Source organism: Manis pentadactyla, unplaced genomic scaffold, assembly GCF_030020395.1.
Source record: "Manis pentadactyla isolate mManPen7 unplaced genomic scaffold, mManPen7.hap1 scaffold_331, whole genome shotgun sequence".
Classification (NCBI taxonomy): domain Eukaryota; kingdom Metazoa; phylum Chordata; class Mammalia; order Pholidota; family Manidae; genus Manis; species Manis pentadactyla.
In genome coordinates, this window is record NW_026644717.1 from 40,310 (window position 1) to 60,757 (window position 20,448).

A 20,448-nucleotide genomic window follows, 5' to 3' on the forward strand; every position below is an offset into this window, starting at 1 on the left:
AAACCATATGTAAAATAATGTTATGAGTTCCAATTAAGGCATCTATGTTGTAATTTCCAAACAAAACATCTCCTAAGACATGGTCACATCAGTCCCACATGCCTTTCAGCTTTTAGCAAGTAAGATACTACCCTTGGCTGCATAACCCCCTCACCCATCTTAATTCATTCCCTTTTCTCACGCTACCGCCCACAAACACAGACACTGAAATTTTTACTCAACTATGAAAAAGGTTTCAAGGTAACTTCAGTAACTAACCAGAAGTCAGGCTGACATTCTTTAAATCAAAAAGGACTGTGCAACAAGAGAGCAGTCACCATCCCTACCCTACCATGGAACTGATGGCGGGGTTCTTGTTTGCAGAGTCGAACAATGAACTTAGCAAACACCCAAGGTAGGAGAGCCAGGGAGAGGCTTTCACTGAGAGATACAGTGAGAGGACAGAGCTGCTGGCTCACGCCGGGAGGGGACAAGGGAACCCGGAGTTGTGCATTGTCTAGGGGTTTTATAGGCAGTTGAGGGTTTTTTGGGAACCGGATACACGCTTCGGGGTGTGGACTTCTTAAGTGGTCCCTGAATATTTGAAATTAACTTCACAAAAGAAACTTACTGCTCTGATTTCTCCCCAGTGCACTGGCATCTTGGTCTGGGAGCAAAACAAACAAGGCCGCCTGCCCAGAACCCAAGGTGGGCTGAGTTATTGTCTGTTGGCTAAAGGGTAAGTTAAGAATCTTACTTCTTAACTTCCTGGGGGTTAAAATGCAATCTTATCTTTAAGATGGGATCCTTCCTGCCTTTTACTATGTTCTCTGTGACTGGCATTACTTGCCATATTCATTGCCCAGGTTACACATTACTTGATTACGGGATGAAGGAGGAAAAGCAGCATCTGGGCAAAGTTAAAGATAAGCCGGGCCTTTCAGCAGGCTAAAGTAAATTTTACAACAGCCTTATTTAATTGACACAATGAAGACAGGAGCTATGTTGAGGTATTTTCTTATCTGGGGGATATTCAAACATTCCAGGCCAAGTTACTCCTTGCTTTTTAGTCTTAACTAATCTTCACTGAAGAATGCTTATATTCCTAGTTTGATATTTTAGAGAATTAATGTGACTCTGACGTTGCTTAATTGTTTAATACGGAGCTCTGGTACGGGTCTTTTTCCGGAGGCCCTCACCCTACTCTGACCACACCCATGGTCCCTGTCTCATTCCCCACCTCTACAGATAGAGACCGTAGCTGCTGCGAGGGAGGGGGTCGATGACCGCTCTGGCTGCTTCGTGCTGAGAAGGGGGTGCAGTAAAGGGTGCAGGTAGGTCTCCATCAGTGGTCAGTGAGAGGGCATCAGAAGATGGGCACTTCTATTCCTGGGTGACAGTGGTCAATCACCTCCTCTGCCAGGCATACTGGATTTCACCACTCCTTACCACCATGGCCTGCACCTTGCCTTGATTTCCCTCTTGCCTTCCCACTAAGCAAGAGTTGCCTCAGAGCTCTGGATTTAGCGGGACGTTACCAGTGTGCCTCTACTTTATGCCTTTTGGGAGTTTCATCTAGATCCTAGTTGTCTCTGCACAAGCTTTAGCATAGTACCCTCGGGATCATTCCTTGAGAATATCGGACCTGCCTGTCCGATAGGTGTGGGGACTGTGTGACCTCTCGCTGCCAGAGCCTTGGTCAGAGTCACAAGCCTGTTTCGCTTCCCTGGGGCTACAGGTAGGGAAATGACACAGCCCCGGGATGGCTGCCTCTAAGGAAGGGAGGTCAATAGCATAGAACCATTTACATGTTGGACTCAGCTTTCACCTGACGACTGCACAGGACAAAACACCTGAACCAGACGGATTCACTGCTGACTTTAACCAAACATTTAGTGAAGATCTAATACTTACTCCTCCTTAAACTTTTCCAAAAAGTAGAAGAGGAAGGAAAACTTCCAAACTCATTCTACAAGGCGAGCATCACCTTAATACCAAAATGAGGCAAAGGCACCACAGAAAAAAAAAATTACAGACCAATATCGCTGACAAACATACATGCAAAAATACTCAACAAAATATTAGCACACCAAATTCAAAAATACACCAAAAAAGATCATCCATCTTGATCAAGTAGGATTTATTCCAGGGATGCAAGGATGGTACAGTATTAGAAAATCCATGAATATCATTCACCAACTCAGCAAAAAGGAGGAAAGAAAACACATGATCACGCCCACATATGCTGAAAAAACATTTGACAAAATTCAACATCCATTCATGATAAAAACTCTCAACAAAATGGGTATACAGGGCAAGTACCTCAACATAATAAAGGCCATATATGACAAGCCCACAGACAACATCATACTTAACAGCGAGAAGCTGAAAGGTTTTCCTCTGACATCGGGAACGAGACAGGGATGCCCACTCTCCCCACTGTTATTCAACATAGTACTGGAGGTCCTAGCCACGGCAATCACACAAAACAAAGAAATACAAGGCATCCAGATTGGTAAAGAACAAGTCAAACCATCACTATTTGCACATGACATGATATTGTGCATTAAAAAACCCTAAAGACTCCACTCCAAAACTACTAGAACTGATATCTGAATTCAGCGGAGTTGCAGGATACAAAATTAATACACAGACACCTGTTGCTTTCCTATACACTAATGATGAACTAGCAGAAACAGAAATCAGGAAAACAATTCCATTCACAATTGCATCAACAAGAATAAAATACCTAGGAATAAACCTAACCAAGGAACCGAAAGACCTACCATACCCTGAAAACTACAAGACACTCTTAACAGAAGGTAAAGAGGACACTAACAAACGGAAACTCATCCCATGCTCCTGGCTAAAAGGAATTAATATTATCAAAATGGCCATCCTGCCTAAAGCAATCTACAGATTCGATGCAATCCCCATCAAAATACCAACAGCATTCTTCAACGAACCAGACACATGTTTATGAGATAAAAAGTACAGCATTTCGTCAGGAATAAGAGTGAAGCATGGATCTCCTACCTTGCGGTGCTGAGCATCGGGGTCCGTGGCACTGACGAAGTCAGAGGCACACATCGAGCGAGTAAAGGAAGTAAAGAGCACCCTTGCCTCACCCAGAGGCTGGGGCGGCCCGGAGAAGCAGGCTGGAAGTCAGGCAGACAGAAAGAGAGACACTCCTCATGGATACCCAGTCGGGCTCTCGGGCTCTGATTCCAGACACGCGGGCCTTTGGGAAGCCGCTGAAGCGCATCCTCAGCCTAGGCTCTCGCAGGTGCCCACGGCCTTCCTCAGTCCCTGGCGTCCAAGGAGATGCCTCTGAAGGGGAATCCTGGCCTCCACTCAGGTGACTTTCCCGGCTCCCAAGGGAGACGGGGGATCCACTGAGGGAGACGCAGGGGAACCTGGCGCTCGAGACTTTGAGATCGGCAGCCGGGCTAGTCCCATTTAAGTGGCTGACGAGCGCCCGATGTTGTGTGCCATAGACGGCTTCCTTCTATAAGGACAGTGAAGGAAAAGGCAGGCTCGGATGCCTATACTCACCTCCGAAGTTATCCCGGACGAGCCCCCAAAAACGATGCAGCTTCTCACACCACAAGGGTATGAAACTAGAAATAAATTACGCAAATAAAATGAAAAAGCCTAGCACCGCATGGCGGATTAAGAACATGCTCCTAAACTACAAACAGATCAATGACCGAATAAAAACAGAGATCGAGCAATATACGGAGACAAATGACAACAATAAAAATTGAACAAGTCACCATGTAACTTATTCACTATGTAAGAATTTGTACTCCATGTAAGAACTTGTTCGTTATGCATCAGAAGATTGGAGACTGACGAAAATTAGGCTTGGGGTGGATTAATGATTGTGCATTGAGTATAGACCCCTCTATACAGAATTTTATTGTTGTTAACAACCATTTGATCAATAAATATGAGAGATGCCCTCACAAAAAAAAAAAGAAAATTGAACAAGGCAAAAATCTGTGGGACACAGACAAGGCGGTGCTAAGAGGGAGTATATTGCAATACAGGCCTCCTTCAGGAGAGAAGAACAATCCCATATGAACAGTCTAAGCTGAAAACTATCACAACAAGAGAAAGAAGAACAAATGGGGCCCATAGTCAGCAAGAGGGGGAACACAATAAAGATTGGAGCAAAAATAAATAAAACCGAGAAGAATGAAACAATACAAAGAATCGATGAAAGCAGGAGCTGATTCTTCGAGAAAATAAACAAAATGGATAAACCCCTAGCCAGACTAATCAAGAGAAAAAGAGAGCCTGCACACACAAACAGAATCAGAAATGAGAAAGGAAAAATCACTACGGAAACACAAAGAATTAGGAGAGAATACCATGAAAAATTATATGCCAACACACTGGATAACCTACAAGAAATGGACAACTTTCTAGAAAAATGCAACCCTCCAAGGCTAACCGAGAAAGAACAGAAAATCTGAACAGACCAATTACTAGGAACAAAATTGAACTGGTAATCAAAAAACTACCTAAGAACAAAACACCTGAACCAGATGGCTGCACCACTGACTTTAATTAAACATGTACCGAAGACCTAATAGTCATCCTCCTTAAACTTTTCCAAAAAGTAGAAGAAGAAGGAATACTTCCAAACTCATTCTACGAGGCCAGCATCACCTTAATACCAAAACCAGGCAAAGACACCACAAAAAAAGAAAGTTACAGACCAATATCGCTGACAAACATACATGCATAAATACTCAACAATCCACTTCTAGGAATTTACCCAAAGAATGCAGCAGCCCGGTTTGAAAAAGACAGATGCACCTCTATGTTTATCGCAGCACTATTTATAATAGCCAAGAAATGGAAGCAACCTAAGTGTCCATCAGTAGATGAATGGCTAAAGAACATGTGGTACATATACACAATGGAATATTATCCAGCCATGAGAAGAAAAGAAATCCTGCCATTTGCAACAACATGCATGGAGCTAGAGGGTATTATGCTCAGTGAAATAAGCCAGTCGGAGAGAGACAAGCACCAAATGATTTCACTCACATGTGGAGTATGAGAACAAAGAAAAACTGAAGGAACAAAACAGCAGCACAATCACAGAACCCAAGAATGGACTAACAGTTACCAAAGGAAAATGGACTAGGGAGGATGGGTGGGAAGGGAGGGATAAGGGGGTAAAAGAAAGGGGGCATTACGATTAGCATGTATAATGTGGGGGGGACGACATGGGAAGGGCTGGGCAACACAGAGAAGACAAGTAGTGATATTCTACAACATCTTCCAATGCTGATGGACAGTGACTGTAATGTGGTTTGCAGGGGGGACTTGGTGAAGGGGGGAGGGTAGTAAACATAATGTTCTTCATGTAATCGCAGATTAATGATAACAATTAAAAATGAATAAATAAATGAAGGAAGGAAGGAAGAGCATCAGAGTTAATACCATTACCTTTGTGGTAAGATACAGCTAAATTTAACATAGTGCTCCACTTACTGTTATAAGGCCACAGATTAACTGTTGAATAGCCTTAGTTTCTTCACTTCTAAAATAGGGAAGGATAACTGAGCCAACCTCATAGTATACAATTTAACATGACTAGCACAATTCCCATTGCACAGCAAATACACAACAAGCATTATTAGCATGTATCTATCATAAGTTCTTCCTATCAAACATGAACTCATGAAGGTAAGTTTTCAATGGAGGTTATAGGACCAACCTTAGATAGACTGGTGAAGACCAGACTCTTACTCAATGCCCCAGAGATGTTACTTTTGCAAAGGCAACGTGCTACAAAGAATTTTCTTCCTTCTCTTTATTTTTCCAGTCAGCTCACACAATACACTTCTTGTTACTGAGAGCCATCAGCAGATTAGCTCACTGGAATTAAAAAGATCCATCTTCTGGAAACAATGCTTAAGAACAGGCACAAAGAAGCGTGAGTAATTCTGCATTTTCAAACACTGTCCTCAAGTTAATTTAACCTGAGCTGTTTGTGAACCACCTAGAAAGTCTAGAATCAGTACGGACAGGCTGAAATCAATGGACCAGAGAGAAGAGGAGACAAACTCCAATTGGCCACTTCACTGAGACCAGGGGAGCCTTGTGAAAAAAAAAACCAGGTGAACACACATTTTATATGCTCCAGATGCTAACAGTTCAGATTTGCAATGGCAATTTTTAGTTTTCCTGTGTTCTTTAAAGGAAAATTCTATCTTTATGCATACATATATGTATGTGTGTGTGTGCGTGCGTGTGTGTGCTACATGTATAGTGTGGAAAACACTTTGTATATTGAAAAGACAAAAAATAAAAGCAGTTCTGAGCAAAAAAAAAAAAATACTGAAAAACATATTAGCACACCAAATTCAAAAATACATAAAAAAGATCATCCATCACGATCAAGTAGATTTATTCCAGGGATGCAAGGATGGCACAGTATTAGAAAATCCATGATCATCATCCACCAACTCAGCAAAAAGGAGGAAAAAAAACACATGATCACATCCACAGATGCTGAAAAAACATTTGACAAAATTCAACATCCATACATGATAAAAACTCTCAACAAAATGGGTATACAGGGCAAGTACCTCAACATAATACAGGCCATATATGACAAGCCCACAGACATCATACTTAACAGCGAGAAGCTGAAAGGTTTTCCTCTGACATCGGGAACGAGACAGGGATGCCCACTCTCCCCACTGTTATTCAACATAGTACTGGAGGTCCTAGCCACGGCAATCACACAAAACAAAGAAATACAAGGCATCCAGATTGGTAAAGAACAAGTCAAACCATCACTATTTGCACATGACATGATATTGTGCATTAAAAAACCCTAAAGACTCCACTCCAAAACTACTAGAACTGATATCTGAATTCAGCGGAGTTGCAGGATACAAAATTAATACACAGACACCTGTTGCTTTCCTATACACTAATGATGAACTAGCAGAAACAGAAATCAGGAAAACAATTCCATTCACAATTGCATCAACAAGAATAAAATACCTAGGAATAAACCTAACCAAGGAACCGAAAGACCTACCATACCCTGAAAACTACAAGACACTCTTAACAGAAGGTAAAGAGGACACTAACAAACGGAAACTCATCCCATGCTCCTGGCTAAAAGGAATTAATATTATCAAAATGGCCATCCTGCCTAAAGCAATCTACAGATTCGATGCAATCCCCATCAAAATACCAACAGCATTCTTCAACGAACCAGACACATGTTTATGAGATAAAAAGTACAGCATTTCGTCAGGAATAAGAGTGAAGCATGGATCTCCTACCTTGCGGTGCTGAGCATCGGGGTCCGTGGCACTGACGAAGTCAGAGGCACACATCGAGCGAGTAAAGGAAGTAAAGAGCACCCTTGCCTCACCCAGAGGCTGGGGCGGCCCGGAGAAGCAGGCTGGAAGTCAGGCAGACAGAAAGAGAGACACTCCTCATGGATACCCAGTCGGGCTCTCGGGCTCTGATTCCAGACACGCGGGCCTTTGGGAAGCCGCTGAAGCGCATCCTCAGCCTAGACTCTCGCAGGTGCCCACGGCCTTCCTCAGTCCCTGGCGTCCAAGGAGATGCCTCTGAAGGGGAATCCTGGCCTCCACTCAGGTGACTTTCCCGGCTCCCAAGGGAGACGGGGGATCCACTGAGGGAGACGCAGGGGAACCTGGCGCTCGAGACTTTGAGATCGGCAGCCGGGCTAGTCCCATTTAAGTGGCTGACGAGCGCCCGATGTTGTGTGCCATAGACGGCTTCCTTCTATAAGGACAGTGAAGGAAAAGGCAGGCTCGGATGCCTATACTCACCTCCGAAGTTATCCCGGACGAGCCCCCAAAAACGATGCAGCTTCTCACACCACAAGGGTATGAAACTAGAAATAAATTACGCAAATAAAATGAAAAAGCCTAGCACCGCATGGCGGATTAAGAACATGCTCCTAAACAACCAACGGATCAATGACCGAATAAAAACAGAGATCGAGCAATATACGGAGACAAATGACAACAATAAAAATTGAACAAGTCACCATGTAACTTATTCACTATGTAAGAATTTGTACTCCATGTAAGAACTTGTTCGTTATGCATCAGAAGATTGGAGACTGACGAAAATTAGGCTTGGAGTGGATTAATGATTGTGCATTGAGTATAGACCCCTCTATACAGAATTTTATTGTTGTTAACAACCATTTGATCAATAAATATGAGAGATGCCCTCACAAAAAAAAAAAGAAAATTGAACAAGGCAAAAATCTGTGGGACACAGACAAGGCGGTGCTAAGAGGGAAGTATATCGCAATACAGGCCTCCTTCAGGAGAGAAGAACAATCCCATATGAACAGTCTAAGCTGAAAACTATCACAACAAGAGAAAGAAGAACAAATGGGGCCCATAGTCAGCAAGAGGGGGAACACAATAAAGATTGGAGCAAAAATAAATAAAACCGAGAAGAATGAAACAATACAAAGAATCGATGAAAGCAGGAGCTGATTCTTCGAGAAAATAAACAAAATGGATAAACCCCTAGCCAGACTAATCAAGAGAAAAAGAGAGCCTGCACACACAAACAGAATCAGAAATGAGAAAGGAAAAATCACTACGGAAACACAAAGAATTAGGAGAGAATACCATGAAAAATTATATGCCAACACACTGGATAACCTACAAGAAATGGACAACTTTCTAGAAAAATGCAACCCTCCAAGGCTAACCGAGAAAGAACAGAAAATCTGAACAGACCAATTACTAGGAACAAAATTGAACTGGTAATCAAAAAACTACCTAAGAACAAAACACCTGAACCAGATGGCTGCACCACTGACTTTAATTAAACATGTACCGAAGATCTAATAGTCATACTCCTTAAACTTTTCCAAAAAGTAGAAGAAGAAGGAATACTTCCAAACTCATTCTACGAGGCCAGCATCACCTTAATACCAAAACCAGGCAAAGACACCACAAAAAAAGAAAGTTACAGACCAATATCGCTGACAAACATACATGCAAAAATACTCAACAATCCACTTCTAGGAATTTACCCAAAGAATGCAGCAGCCCGGTTTGAAAAAGACAGATGCACCTCTATGTTTAGCACAGCACTATTTACAATAGCTAAGAAATGGAAGGAACCTACGTGTCCATCAGTAGATGAATGGCTAAAGAACATGTGGTACATATACACAATGGAATATTATCCAGCCATTAAGAAGAAAACAAATCCTACCATTTGTAACAACATGGATGGATCTAGAGGGTATTATGCTCAGTAAAATAAGCCAGTCAGAGAGAGACAAGCACCAAATGATTTCACTCATATGTGGAGTATAAGAGCAAAAGAAAAACTGAAGGAAGAAAACAGCAGCAGAATCACAGAACCCAAGAATGGACTAACAGTTACGAAAGGGAAAGGGACTGGGGAGGATGGGTGTGGGAAGGGAGTGATAAGCAGAAAAAAAGGGGCATTACTATTAGCAGACATAATGTAGGGGGGGCACCAGGTGGGCTGTACAACACAGACAAGACAAGTAGTGATTCTATAGCATCTTACTACACTGATGGACACTGACTGTAAACGGTATGTGGGGGTGACTTGACGATCGAGGGAGTCTAGTAAACATAATGTTGCTCATGAAATTGTAGATTAATCATACAAAAAATTATAACAACTGAATAAAAAATAAAAATAGAAACGATTATCATTTAAATTTGAAGGAGGGATTAAACAATTTCCAGATAAGCAAAAGCTGAGAAAATTTAGCTCACACCACCCATCTCTACAGTGTAGTTTGGAGGGACTGCTATAGATGGAAGCATTCCTCAGGTTAAATAGCTGTCACCAGAGGTAATAAAAAGGGGCATACAAAGAGTACAGAACACCATACCTAATATACAAAGAATGAGGAGGGGAAAAAAAAAACAACCTTCAGGTTGTGTTTGTAATAGCATACTTAAGTGAGTTAAGCTAGATTCTTAGGTAGTAAAGAAGGTACCCTTTACCTTTTGGTAACCACGAACCTAAAGCCTGCAATGGCAGTAAGTACATACCTATCGATAATCACCCTAAATGTAAATGGTCTGAATGCACCAATCAAAACACACAGAGTCACTGAATGGATAAAAAAACAAGACCCATGTATATACTGTCTACAAGAGACTCACTTCAAACCCGAAGACATACTCAGACTAAGAGTGAAGGGATGGAAAAAGATATTTCATGCAACTAATAGGGAGAAAACAGCAGGTGTTGCAGTACTTGTATTGAGCAAAATAGACTTTAAAACAAAGAAAGTCACAAGAGACAAGGACGGGCATTACATAATGATAAAAGGGTCAATCCAACAAGAGGATATAACCATTATAAATATCTATGCGCCCAACACAGGAGCACCTACACATGTGAAACAAATACTAACAGAATTGAAAGGGGAAACAGAATGCAATGCATTCATTCTAGGAGACTTCAACACTCCACTCACTCCGAAGAACAGATCAACCAGACAGAAAATCAGTAAGGAGACAGAGGCATTGAACAACACATTAGAACAGATGGACCTTACACATCTACAGAACTCTCCACTCAAAAGCAGCAGGATACACATTCTTCTCAAGTGCACATGGAATATTTTCAAGAATAGATCATATACTGGGCCAGAAAAAGAGCCTCAGAAAATTCGAAAAGACTGAAATTGTACCAACCAGCTTCTCAGACCACAAGGGTATGAAACTATAAATAAATTACACAAAGACGACAAAATGGCCTACAATCACATGGAGGCTTAACAACATGCTCCTAAATAACCAGTAGGTCAATGACCAAATAAAAACAGAGATCAAGCAATACATGGAAACAAATAATCACAATAATTCAACAACGCAAAATCTGTGGGACTCAGCGAAGGCGGTGGTAAGAAGGAAGTATATTGCACCACAGGCCTACCTCAGGGAAGAACAACAATCCCATATGAACAGTCTAAACTCACATTTAACTGAACTAGAAAAAGAAGAACAAATGAGGCCCAAACTCAGGAGAAGGAGGGACATAATAATGACTAGAGCAGAAATAAATAAAATAGAGAAGAATAAAACAACAGAATGAATGAAAGCAGGAGCTGGTTCTTCGAGAAAATTAACAAAACAGATAAACTCCTAGCCAGACTTATCAAGAAAAAAAGAGCCTACGCACATGAACAGAATCGGAAATGAGAAAGGAAAAATCACTAGTGACACCACTGAAATATGAAGATTAGAGAATACTATGAAAAATTATATAGTAACGAACAGGATAACCTAGAAGAAATGGTCACCTTTCTAGGAAAATGCAACCTTCCAAGGGTGACCCAGGAAGAAACAGAAAATGTGAACAGACCAATGACCAGCAAGGAAACGGAACCGGTAATCCCAAATGACAAGGCCGACAGGAGCCTCAGGAAACAGTTGTTAACCCTGGAGGCGCTGCCTCCGGCGGCCTCTCCCCCGCCGCCCCTCCGCGGGTCCCACCCGACCCTCGGCTCGCCCGGCCCTGGCTCCCGAGGCCGCCGACGGAAAACGGCGCACACGGCAAGACGCCCGCCGGCCTCCCCGTCTGCGCGGCACGGCCCGCCCCCTTCGCCTGCGACGCCGGCCCGCGCGGCAGTGGCAGGTCGGCGGCGCGGCCCCAGGCCGGGCCCCGCGAATCCCCCACCCGCGTCAGCCGCCCCCCGGCCCCGGGAACGCGGCCGAGCCCCTCGCACGCCCGCCCCCTCACCGGTCCGCCGCGCCCGCAGGCGGAGGCAGGGGTCCACGCGCCCCCTCCAGGCCCGGCGGCCACGTACCTTCCGGCCCGCAGAGCCGTCGCTGTCGCCTTCACCCCTGAAGCGGGGCCCGCTCTGGACGCTCCGCAGCAGGTACGACGGTGCAAGGCTGGAGGCGGCAGAGCTGGACGAGCGCAGGTCCGGCCGGGGCGGCGGCTCGAAGTCCGGGCCGATCGCCGGGGCCGCCGGGGCCTGCGCGCCGGGAGGAAGGCGCAGCCGAACACAGCGCCGGTCCACCATCTGGGCTCCGCCGCGCTCCGTGCGGGGACGGGAATGCGGGCCGGAGCAAGGACTGAGACGCGGGAGCAGCTCCTCCTAGCGGCGCTCGCGAACCTACTGACTCTTCGATATGGCGGCTGCGTCTCCTGCGGCTACTACGCAGCCGCAGGAGACCCGTTTCGTACGCAGGTACCCACCGGGATATACTGATGAATAAAACATGCCAAGTAATGGCGTCTAACAGGATGGATTCAGGACAGATACTGTAAAGCAAAGAACCAGGAATGGATTTGTCTTCAACTCAGACTTCAGATCTCTCTACTTCTTGTCAATCTTCACATTCTATCGTGGCAGTCATGGCATCTTTCGCACTGAAATAAGCAGTCAGGGCCCCTAAATGGGCTGCCCAGGCTTGCCCTGACCCCTGAAGATCAGGTGCTGAACTCACCTTTCAGAGGCTGGCATCCCAGGTAAAAAATGTTAATGGATAGGTAATTCCAGGTTGCCCTCTTGAATAAGGCCAAACCAATTTATATCGTAGATTGCTATACACTCTTGCCTTCATAAAAATTGTACTTAACAGTATTAAGTGTGCTGTTTGCCAAGCAGTAACTGCATAATTTGGTGTGCTGGGTTAGAGGTCAGGGTTTGGGGGTCTCAGCGGGTCACTCTGCTTTGTATGGCTCAGTGATGGAGAACTGGAGTTGAGGGTGTTGTATTAGTTCGCTAGGGCTATCATAAAGTGCCACGACTGAGGGACTTAAGGAGCAGATTTTTTCCCTCACGATTTTTGAGGCTAGAATCTGAGATCAAGGTGTCAGCAGGGTTGCTTTCTTCTGAGAATCTCTCCTCGGCTCACAGATGGCTTTCTTCTCCCTGTGTCTTCACATGGTCTACCCTCTCTATGTCCATATTTCTTCTTGAAGGACAGCAGTCATGTTGGATTAGGGCCAACCCTGATGATCTCACTTTTATCTTAACTACCCTTTTTAATGACCCTACCTCCAAAGAAACAATGTGCTGAAGTATATATTTAAACATAGAGATTTTGGGAGAAGAGTTCAGCCCACAGTGTATTTGTTAATGAATACCATTCAAATTTGGAAATTTATATCGGCTAACTGATGGAGTGGGCAGGTCACCATGAATGGTGATGTCTTTTCCAGGTTTGAGGATTTGTACAGGTCCGTGTGGTCATTCTCTGGGGAGGCCCATGTGTGTCTGTGGTTGAGAGGCTGAAGTTTTAAGGAGGCCCAGGACCCCTCGGTGGCTGGACACACCTGGTGAACATTACTTTCCCTTCAGTCCTTCAAATAAGCTTAAATCTCTCTTCAAGGACTGGTTTTAGATGTGTAAGTATTATACATGTATATCTCCATGCATATATCTCACAAGCACACACAGAGACGCATGGATTTTCTGGAAAAGCAGTTGGTGCCTTTGGGGACAGTGGTTAAGATGTAGCCACTGTAGGTAAGAGAGGAGATTCATTGTACTGAAAGTACTTGAGACTTAAAAGCAAAGCGGAAGCTCAGCAGCTGTGCCTCAGGACCGCAGAGGCCTGCGGGGAAGGGACAGTTGACTTTTACAGGAGTGGATCCCGGCGTCTCTCAGAAGTTGCCCTCACCGATTTCTGCCCATGGGTGTCACCGCAGGTAGCTGCGCGCCTTTTCCTGTGTGGTGTCGTGGAATGAGGGCCCTGACCAGATCGTCGTGATGGCAGAGGCAGCTTGGGTGGTGAGGTCCGTCCTCCTGTGAACTTGGAGGATGTGGAGTCACAGGGAGCTCATCAGCATGACATGTGGCCATGTGGTGGCAAATGGGAACGAGGTGATGGCCAGGAAGTGCTGATCTGCCCTTGGAGTCTTTCCCCCAAGCTCCAGAGTTTGGGCTGCAGAGCCAGGAGTCCCGGCGTCGGGTCTGCTCCTTTGGGGGCAAAGCGTGGAGCCTGTAGTTTGTGTGTTTCTGTCTTCATGGGAAAAAGTGGTTTTGTGTGCCATTGAATGTTAGGTAATTTCAGAAATTCAAGTTGTATGTCTGATTGGCGCTCCTCCAAGGGGCCTCTGGGTAGTAAACTCCTTAAAGGAAGTAGCAAGAGAGCTGTGTTCTTAGGAGGTTAAGGGGGGATCTGGTAAGGGAATACAGCCACTGTAAGGTCATGTGCTTGTGCCAGGCAGATCTCGGTTCAAACTAGCTCAGACACAGAGCTTTGATATTTAATCGCAAAGCCTGAGTGTGACATAATAAGAACAGAACTCTGTCGCAGTCAGGTCACACTTACTGTTAAAAGGATAGAGATCAGGCGAAGGAGACGGGTGGAGCGTCACTCAGTGTGACTCAGGGTGGGCGCTGTGGGTCACGTGGCGTCGGGAGTGGCTGGGGAGGGAACATGCACAAAGGCGTCCTACCTGTCCTACCAGGCTGTAGGGGTCAAGCGCAGTGAAGACTGGATGCCCAGGCTCAGGTGACCCTGCCCGGGTGCCAGTGCCCCCTGCCTCCTGTCATGTTGATGCCACAAAGCAACACTGCCCACATGACTCCATTGTCAGGGGCAGCTGGGATTCCACGTCTGGAACTTTCCTGGACTCTGGCTTTTGTGCTGGTTGCCTTGGCTGGTGTCAATCTGTATCCATGAACTAATAAACCATAACAGCAGAACTGGGCTCAGTGGCTTCTCAGTCCCTCTGCGAGTTACCTAGTCTTAGGGAATATTCTGCCTGACCACAGGAGCTCTGTGCTGCCTTTTGGGTAATTTCTCGTTCACCAATTATGCCTTTAATACCTTTGATGGGCTTTCTTTTTTTTATTAAGGTGTCATTGATATATACTCTTATGAAGGTTTCACATGAAAAACAATGTGGTTACTACATTCACCCATATTATCAGGTCCCCCCCATATCCCATTGCAGCCATTGTCCATCAGTGTAGTAAGATGCCACGGAGTTAGTACTTATCTTCCCTGTGCTACACTGTCTTCCCCGTGACCACCCCACACCATGTGTACTAATCATAACACCCCTCAGTCCCCTTCTCCCTCCCTCCCCACCCACCCTCCCCCACCCCTCCCCCTTGTAACCACTAGTCCCTTCTTGGAGGCTGTGAATCTGTGGCTGTTTTGTTCCTTCAATTTTGCTTCATCATTATACTCCACAAATGAGGGAAATCATTTGGTACTTGTCTTTCTCTGCCTGGCTTATTTCACTGAGCATAATACCCTCTAGCTCCATCGTGTTGTTGCAAATGGTAGGATTTGTTTCTTTCTTATGGCTGAATAGTATTCCATTGTGTATATGTACCACATCTTCTTTATCCATTCATCTACTGATGGACACCTAGGTTGCTTCCGTATCTTGGCTATTGTAAAAAGTGCTGCAATAAACATAGGGGTGCATATGCCTTGTTGAATCTGAGAACTTGTATTCTTTGAGTAAATTCCTAGGAGTGGAATTCCCGGGTCAAATGGTATTTCTATTTTTAGTTTTTTGAGGAACCTGTATATTGCATTCCACAATAGTTGAACTAATTTACATTCCCACCAGCAGTGTAGAAGGGGTCTCCTTTCTCTGCATTCTCACCAGCATTTGTTGTTCCTAGTCTTTTCAATGTTGGCCATCCTAACTGGTGTGAGGTGATATCTCATTGTGGCTTTACTTTGCATTTCCGTGATAATTAGCGATGTGGAGCATCTTTTCACATGCCTATTGGCCATCTGAATTTCTTCTTTGGAGAACCGTCTATTCATATCCTCTGCCCATTTTTTAATAGGGTTATTTGCTTTTTGGGTGTTGACGTATGTGTGTTCTTTATATATTTTGGATGTTAACCTCTTGTCAGATATGTCATTTACAAATATATTCTCCCATACTATAGGATGCCTTTTTGTTCTGCTGATGGTGTTGTTTGCTGTACAGAAGCTTTTAAGTTTGATGTAGTCCCATGTGTTCAATTTTGCTTTTGTTTCCCTTGCCCGAGGAGATGCGTTCAGGAAAAAGTTGCTCATGTTAATATTCAGGAGATTTTTGCCTATGTTGTCTTCTAAGAGCTTTATGGTTTGATCACTTACATTCAGGTCTTTGATCCATTTTGAGTGTACTTTTGTGTATGGGGTTACACAATAATCCAGTTTCATTCTCTTGCATGTAGCTGTTCAATTTTTCCAACACCAGTTGTTGAAGAGGGTGTCATTTCCCCATTGTATGTCCATGGCTCCTTTATTGTATATTAATTGACCATATATGCTTGGTTTGATATCTGGGCTCTCTAGTCTATTCCATTGGTCTGTGGGTCTATTCTTGTGCCATCACCAAATTGTCTTGATTATTGTGACTTTGTAGTAGACCTTGAAGTCAGGAAGTGTAATTCCCCCTGCTTTATGCTTTATTCTTCCTTCTCAGGACTGCTTTGGCTGTTCGGGGTCTTTGGTGGTTCCATATGAATTTTAGAACTATTTGATCTAGTTTGTTGAAGAATGCTGTTGGTATTTCGATAGGGATCGCATTGAATCTGTAGATTGTTTTAGGCAGGATGGCCATTCTGACAATATTAATTCTTCCTATCCATGAGCATGGGATGTGTTTCCATTTATTGTTGTCCTATTTAATTTCTCTCATGAGTGTCTTGTAGTTTTCAGGGTAGGTCTTTCACTTCGTTGGTTAGGTTTATTCCTAGGTATTTTATTTTTGATGCAATTGTGAATGGAATGGTTTTCCTGATTTCTCTTTCTGCTAGTTAATCATTACTATATAGGAATGCAGCAAATTTCTGTGTATTGGTTTTGTGTCCTGCAACTTTGCTGGTCAGTTATTAGTTCTAGTAGTTCTGGAGTGGACTTTTTAGGGTTTTTTTGATTACCAATTCAATTTCGTTGCTGGTAATTGGTGTGTTCAGATTTTCTGTTTCTTCCGGGGTCAGCCTTAGAAGGTTCTATTTTTCTAGAAAGTTGTCCATTTCTTCTAGGTTATCCAATTTGTTAGCATATAATTTTTCGTAGTATTCTCTCATAATTCTTTGTATTTCTCTTGTGTTTGTAGTGATTTTTTCTTATTTCTGATTCTGTTTATGTGTGTAGACTCCCCTTTTTTCTCTGATGTGCTTTTAATGTACAAGTGTGTGTGTTTCTTCAGATAGACTTTTTTCCAAATGTGCCTGCTTGTTTCTTTATAGATCCTAGTTTTTTAGACATTTTAAAATACTTTATTCCTTAAAATATTTCAAATACACTATTAAATGTGCTATCCCTTGTAATTCTAGCATCTGTTGTGTCTGCATGGTTGATTCTGATTCACCAAGTCTGGGAAGGCCCTTGATGAATAATGTTTTATTAATCCTGATGTTACCCCACCTGTGAATAGTGTTTGGCAAACAAATGTTGGTGTATGTATGATTTTTGATTAGCAAGAGGATTTAATGGCTACTTATTACAGAGACTTCTGCTTTGTGGGATAAATGGCATACTGAATGTAAAATTGCAGACTATTCCAATAGTATTTTCCTTCTTTAGCATGTTGTTTTTGAAAACTGCCTGTGTTGATGCAGCCTATGTGGTGAAAATAAGCAAACTGCCCTCCTTTATGTCCCTTCTGGAGCAACGAGTGGACAAACACCTATAGTGGACAGCAGCAGGATATCACAGGAAACCCTGTTAATCAACGATGTGGCCGTGGACTTCCCCTGGGGGGGAGGGCAGCTCCTGGCCCCCACTCAGAAGGGTGTGATGTTATACCGGGACGTGATGTTGGAGAACTACAGCGACCTGGTGTCAGTGGGTGAGGACAGCTCCCCTGTGTCACCAGGGGGCCCCCTTCGGTGGCCTTTTCTCCCAGCTGCTGAAATCTCTGGCATGTCCACAGTGCTCTCAGCAGTGGCTCCTCAGATCCTCTGGCGTCAGACAAGCATACATAATGTTCCCCCTCTTGACAGAAGTCTCTGCTTTGCTGATGTGAACACTGTCTAGTCCCTAAATGTAGTATTCTCCCATCTTGACATCCCAGCCCAATCCCGCAGGTCTAAGTCTCTCGTTATTTCCCACCAACAGGGTATGAAGCCAGCAAGCCAAACACACTCTTCAAGTTGGAACGAGGGAAGAGCCGTGGATGGTAGAAGATGAAGCCCACAGTCGGATCTGTGTGGGTGAGCGGGGCAGAACCAGCCAGCTGGGCAGCTGAGAAAGGCATAGTCGGGTCGGTCAGAGAAGCCTCCCCAACTATGCGTGTCTGAGGATGTGTAGACGGCTGCTCCTTGAATGCTTCCCATGAGAGAGCCTTCTCTTGGGAGGAGTCTAGGGGGGAATACACCCCTTGGTATTCTGAGAGCTGATCCCACCAGATCCCTGTTTATTTTAGGTACATCTTGATTTTGTTGTTGTTTTTCACCCAGTTCTCTTCATCCTACATTTCTCAAATCTCCTTTTTGTCCATTGTCACAGTGTCTCTGCCTATTTTTTTCACCTCCCTTGCTGTGAAATTCCATCTCCACTCCTCACTCCAAGCAGGTCTTAGAATTCAGAACAGTCTTCTAACTGGTCATATTCCTGCTCCCTGAGGAAAGAGTGACTTCCCTTCCTAACTCTCAACCCGCCATTGGATGTTGTGCCCACACCATTAGCTTATCTCTGTGTTTATATGGTTTCATAGCTTCTTGCTATGAATGTCTTGTGTTCCACTGAAAATTTGTATGTTGAAATCGTAAACTCCAAGGTATTCGTATTAGGAGGCAGAGCCTTTGAGAAGTAATTAGGCCATCAGGGCCCAGAGAGCTGCCTACTGACGATACCGGAGTGCTGATTGGCCTTTTTCCAGCTCAGGAGGTGGCTATGAGTTATTCTTTTTTTTAAAGCCTTTTAATTTTTTTTTTTAAAGCTTCATTAAAAAAAAAACTCTTGACACCAACTAATTTTCTTATTGTAGTAAAACACACAGCGCGAGACCTACACAACAATGTTCAAGTGTACCATATTACCTGTAAGCACAACATTGTACGCCAATTGTCTAGAGCTGCCCTGTGTGTGACAATACGCTTTTTCTTGCTGATAATTTTCAAAATTATCGTTGTGACCTCTCTGAAAGGCGATTTGGAGTAAATTCATGTATTTAACGAAAATACAGCCTAGCCTGAAAAATTTTAAACATTAAAGTAAAACACAATCCACTGATGGAAGAAAATTATGCAAATCATGTATCTCATAAGGGACTTGAATAGAAAGTATCAAAAGACCTCTTAAAACTTAATTATAAAAAGTCAAATAACTCAATTTAAAAACAGCAAAGGTTCTGATTCACATTTTTTTTGAGGAAGACATGCAAGCGGCTCAAGAAAAGACCCCATTAGTCAACGAGGAACCGCAAACCAAAACCCCAGTGAGATACTACTTCATAACCACCGGGATGGCGAGAATCAAAAGGTGAGATAATAAGTGCAGAAATATATGGAGAAATATGAAATCTTTATATTCACACTGATGTGAATATAAAATGGTGTAGCCATTTTGGAAAACAGTCTGGCAGTTCCTCAAAAAGTAAACCTAGAAATACCATATGACCCATTACTTCCTCTCGTAGGTATATGCCCAAGAAAAATGAAAGCATATCTTTGGACAAAAAACTTGTACATGAATTTTATAGCAACATTATTTATCATAGTCAAAAGCTGGAAACAACCGAAATGTCCGTTAAGGCATGAATAGGTCAAGAAAGTGTGATATATCCGTACAGAGGAATATTATTGGGTCACAAAAATTGTTACATACCAAAATTCAGCTGAGTGAATTTGACGATTAATTGGTTTTATTCAGCCATTCAGTAAAAACAGGCGTTATATCCCATGTTCTGAAGGGCTGTAGGGAAGGAAAGGCTTTTTAGGAAAGAAAAGATACTTTTAGGCTTAAGACACCTTTCTGTGGGAGTCTACGGGGCAAATTACCTCACTAGTGATGACTAGCAATTCCAAATTGACTGATCAAGATCATAGTCTTGAGATAGGCCAAAACTACAATAGGTTAGGTATTAAGTCTTTCTTTATTATTAAATATCGGCTTATTATTAAGCCCAGATATGGGGCTTAGCCTGAGTTACCCCATCTTGGGCCTGCTCCTTTTTTTCAAAGAATGAAGAATTGATATTAGTCACAACATGGTTGTACCTTGACAAAGTCATGCTGAGTGCATAGGCTGTTGGGGAAGAAAAGGTCAAGGTTCTTCTCACTGGTGCAATAATTAAACTGACATTAGACGGATAAGCAGAATATCAAATTTAATTTTGTATGCATGGGAACCCTTCATACATGAGAGGTTCAAGGATAAATAACATGAGGTATTATTATACTGTGTAATATATACTATTGAATACATATATTAAAACAGATACAATGAGGTGTGTATGTCATCGAGCTAAGGAGTGGGGCAGTAGGTCTGGACATAAAGGCCTCCGTGG

General features: G+C 43.4%; 1 long non-coding RNA gene across 1 annotated transcript; it reads left to right on the plus strand.

Moving 5' to 3' along the window:
• Window positions 1-12,223: 12,223 nt before the first annotated feature.
• LOC130682360 (uncharacterized) lies at window positions 12,224-18,363 on the plus strand. The gene is made up of 2 exons (XR_008995583.1): window positions 12,224-12,492; window positions 18,057-18,363. It is a non-coding gene; the product is annotated as an uncharacterized LOC130682360 (long non-coding RNA).
• The last annotated feature ends 2,085 nt before the right edge of the window (window positions 18,364-20,448 follow it).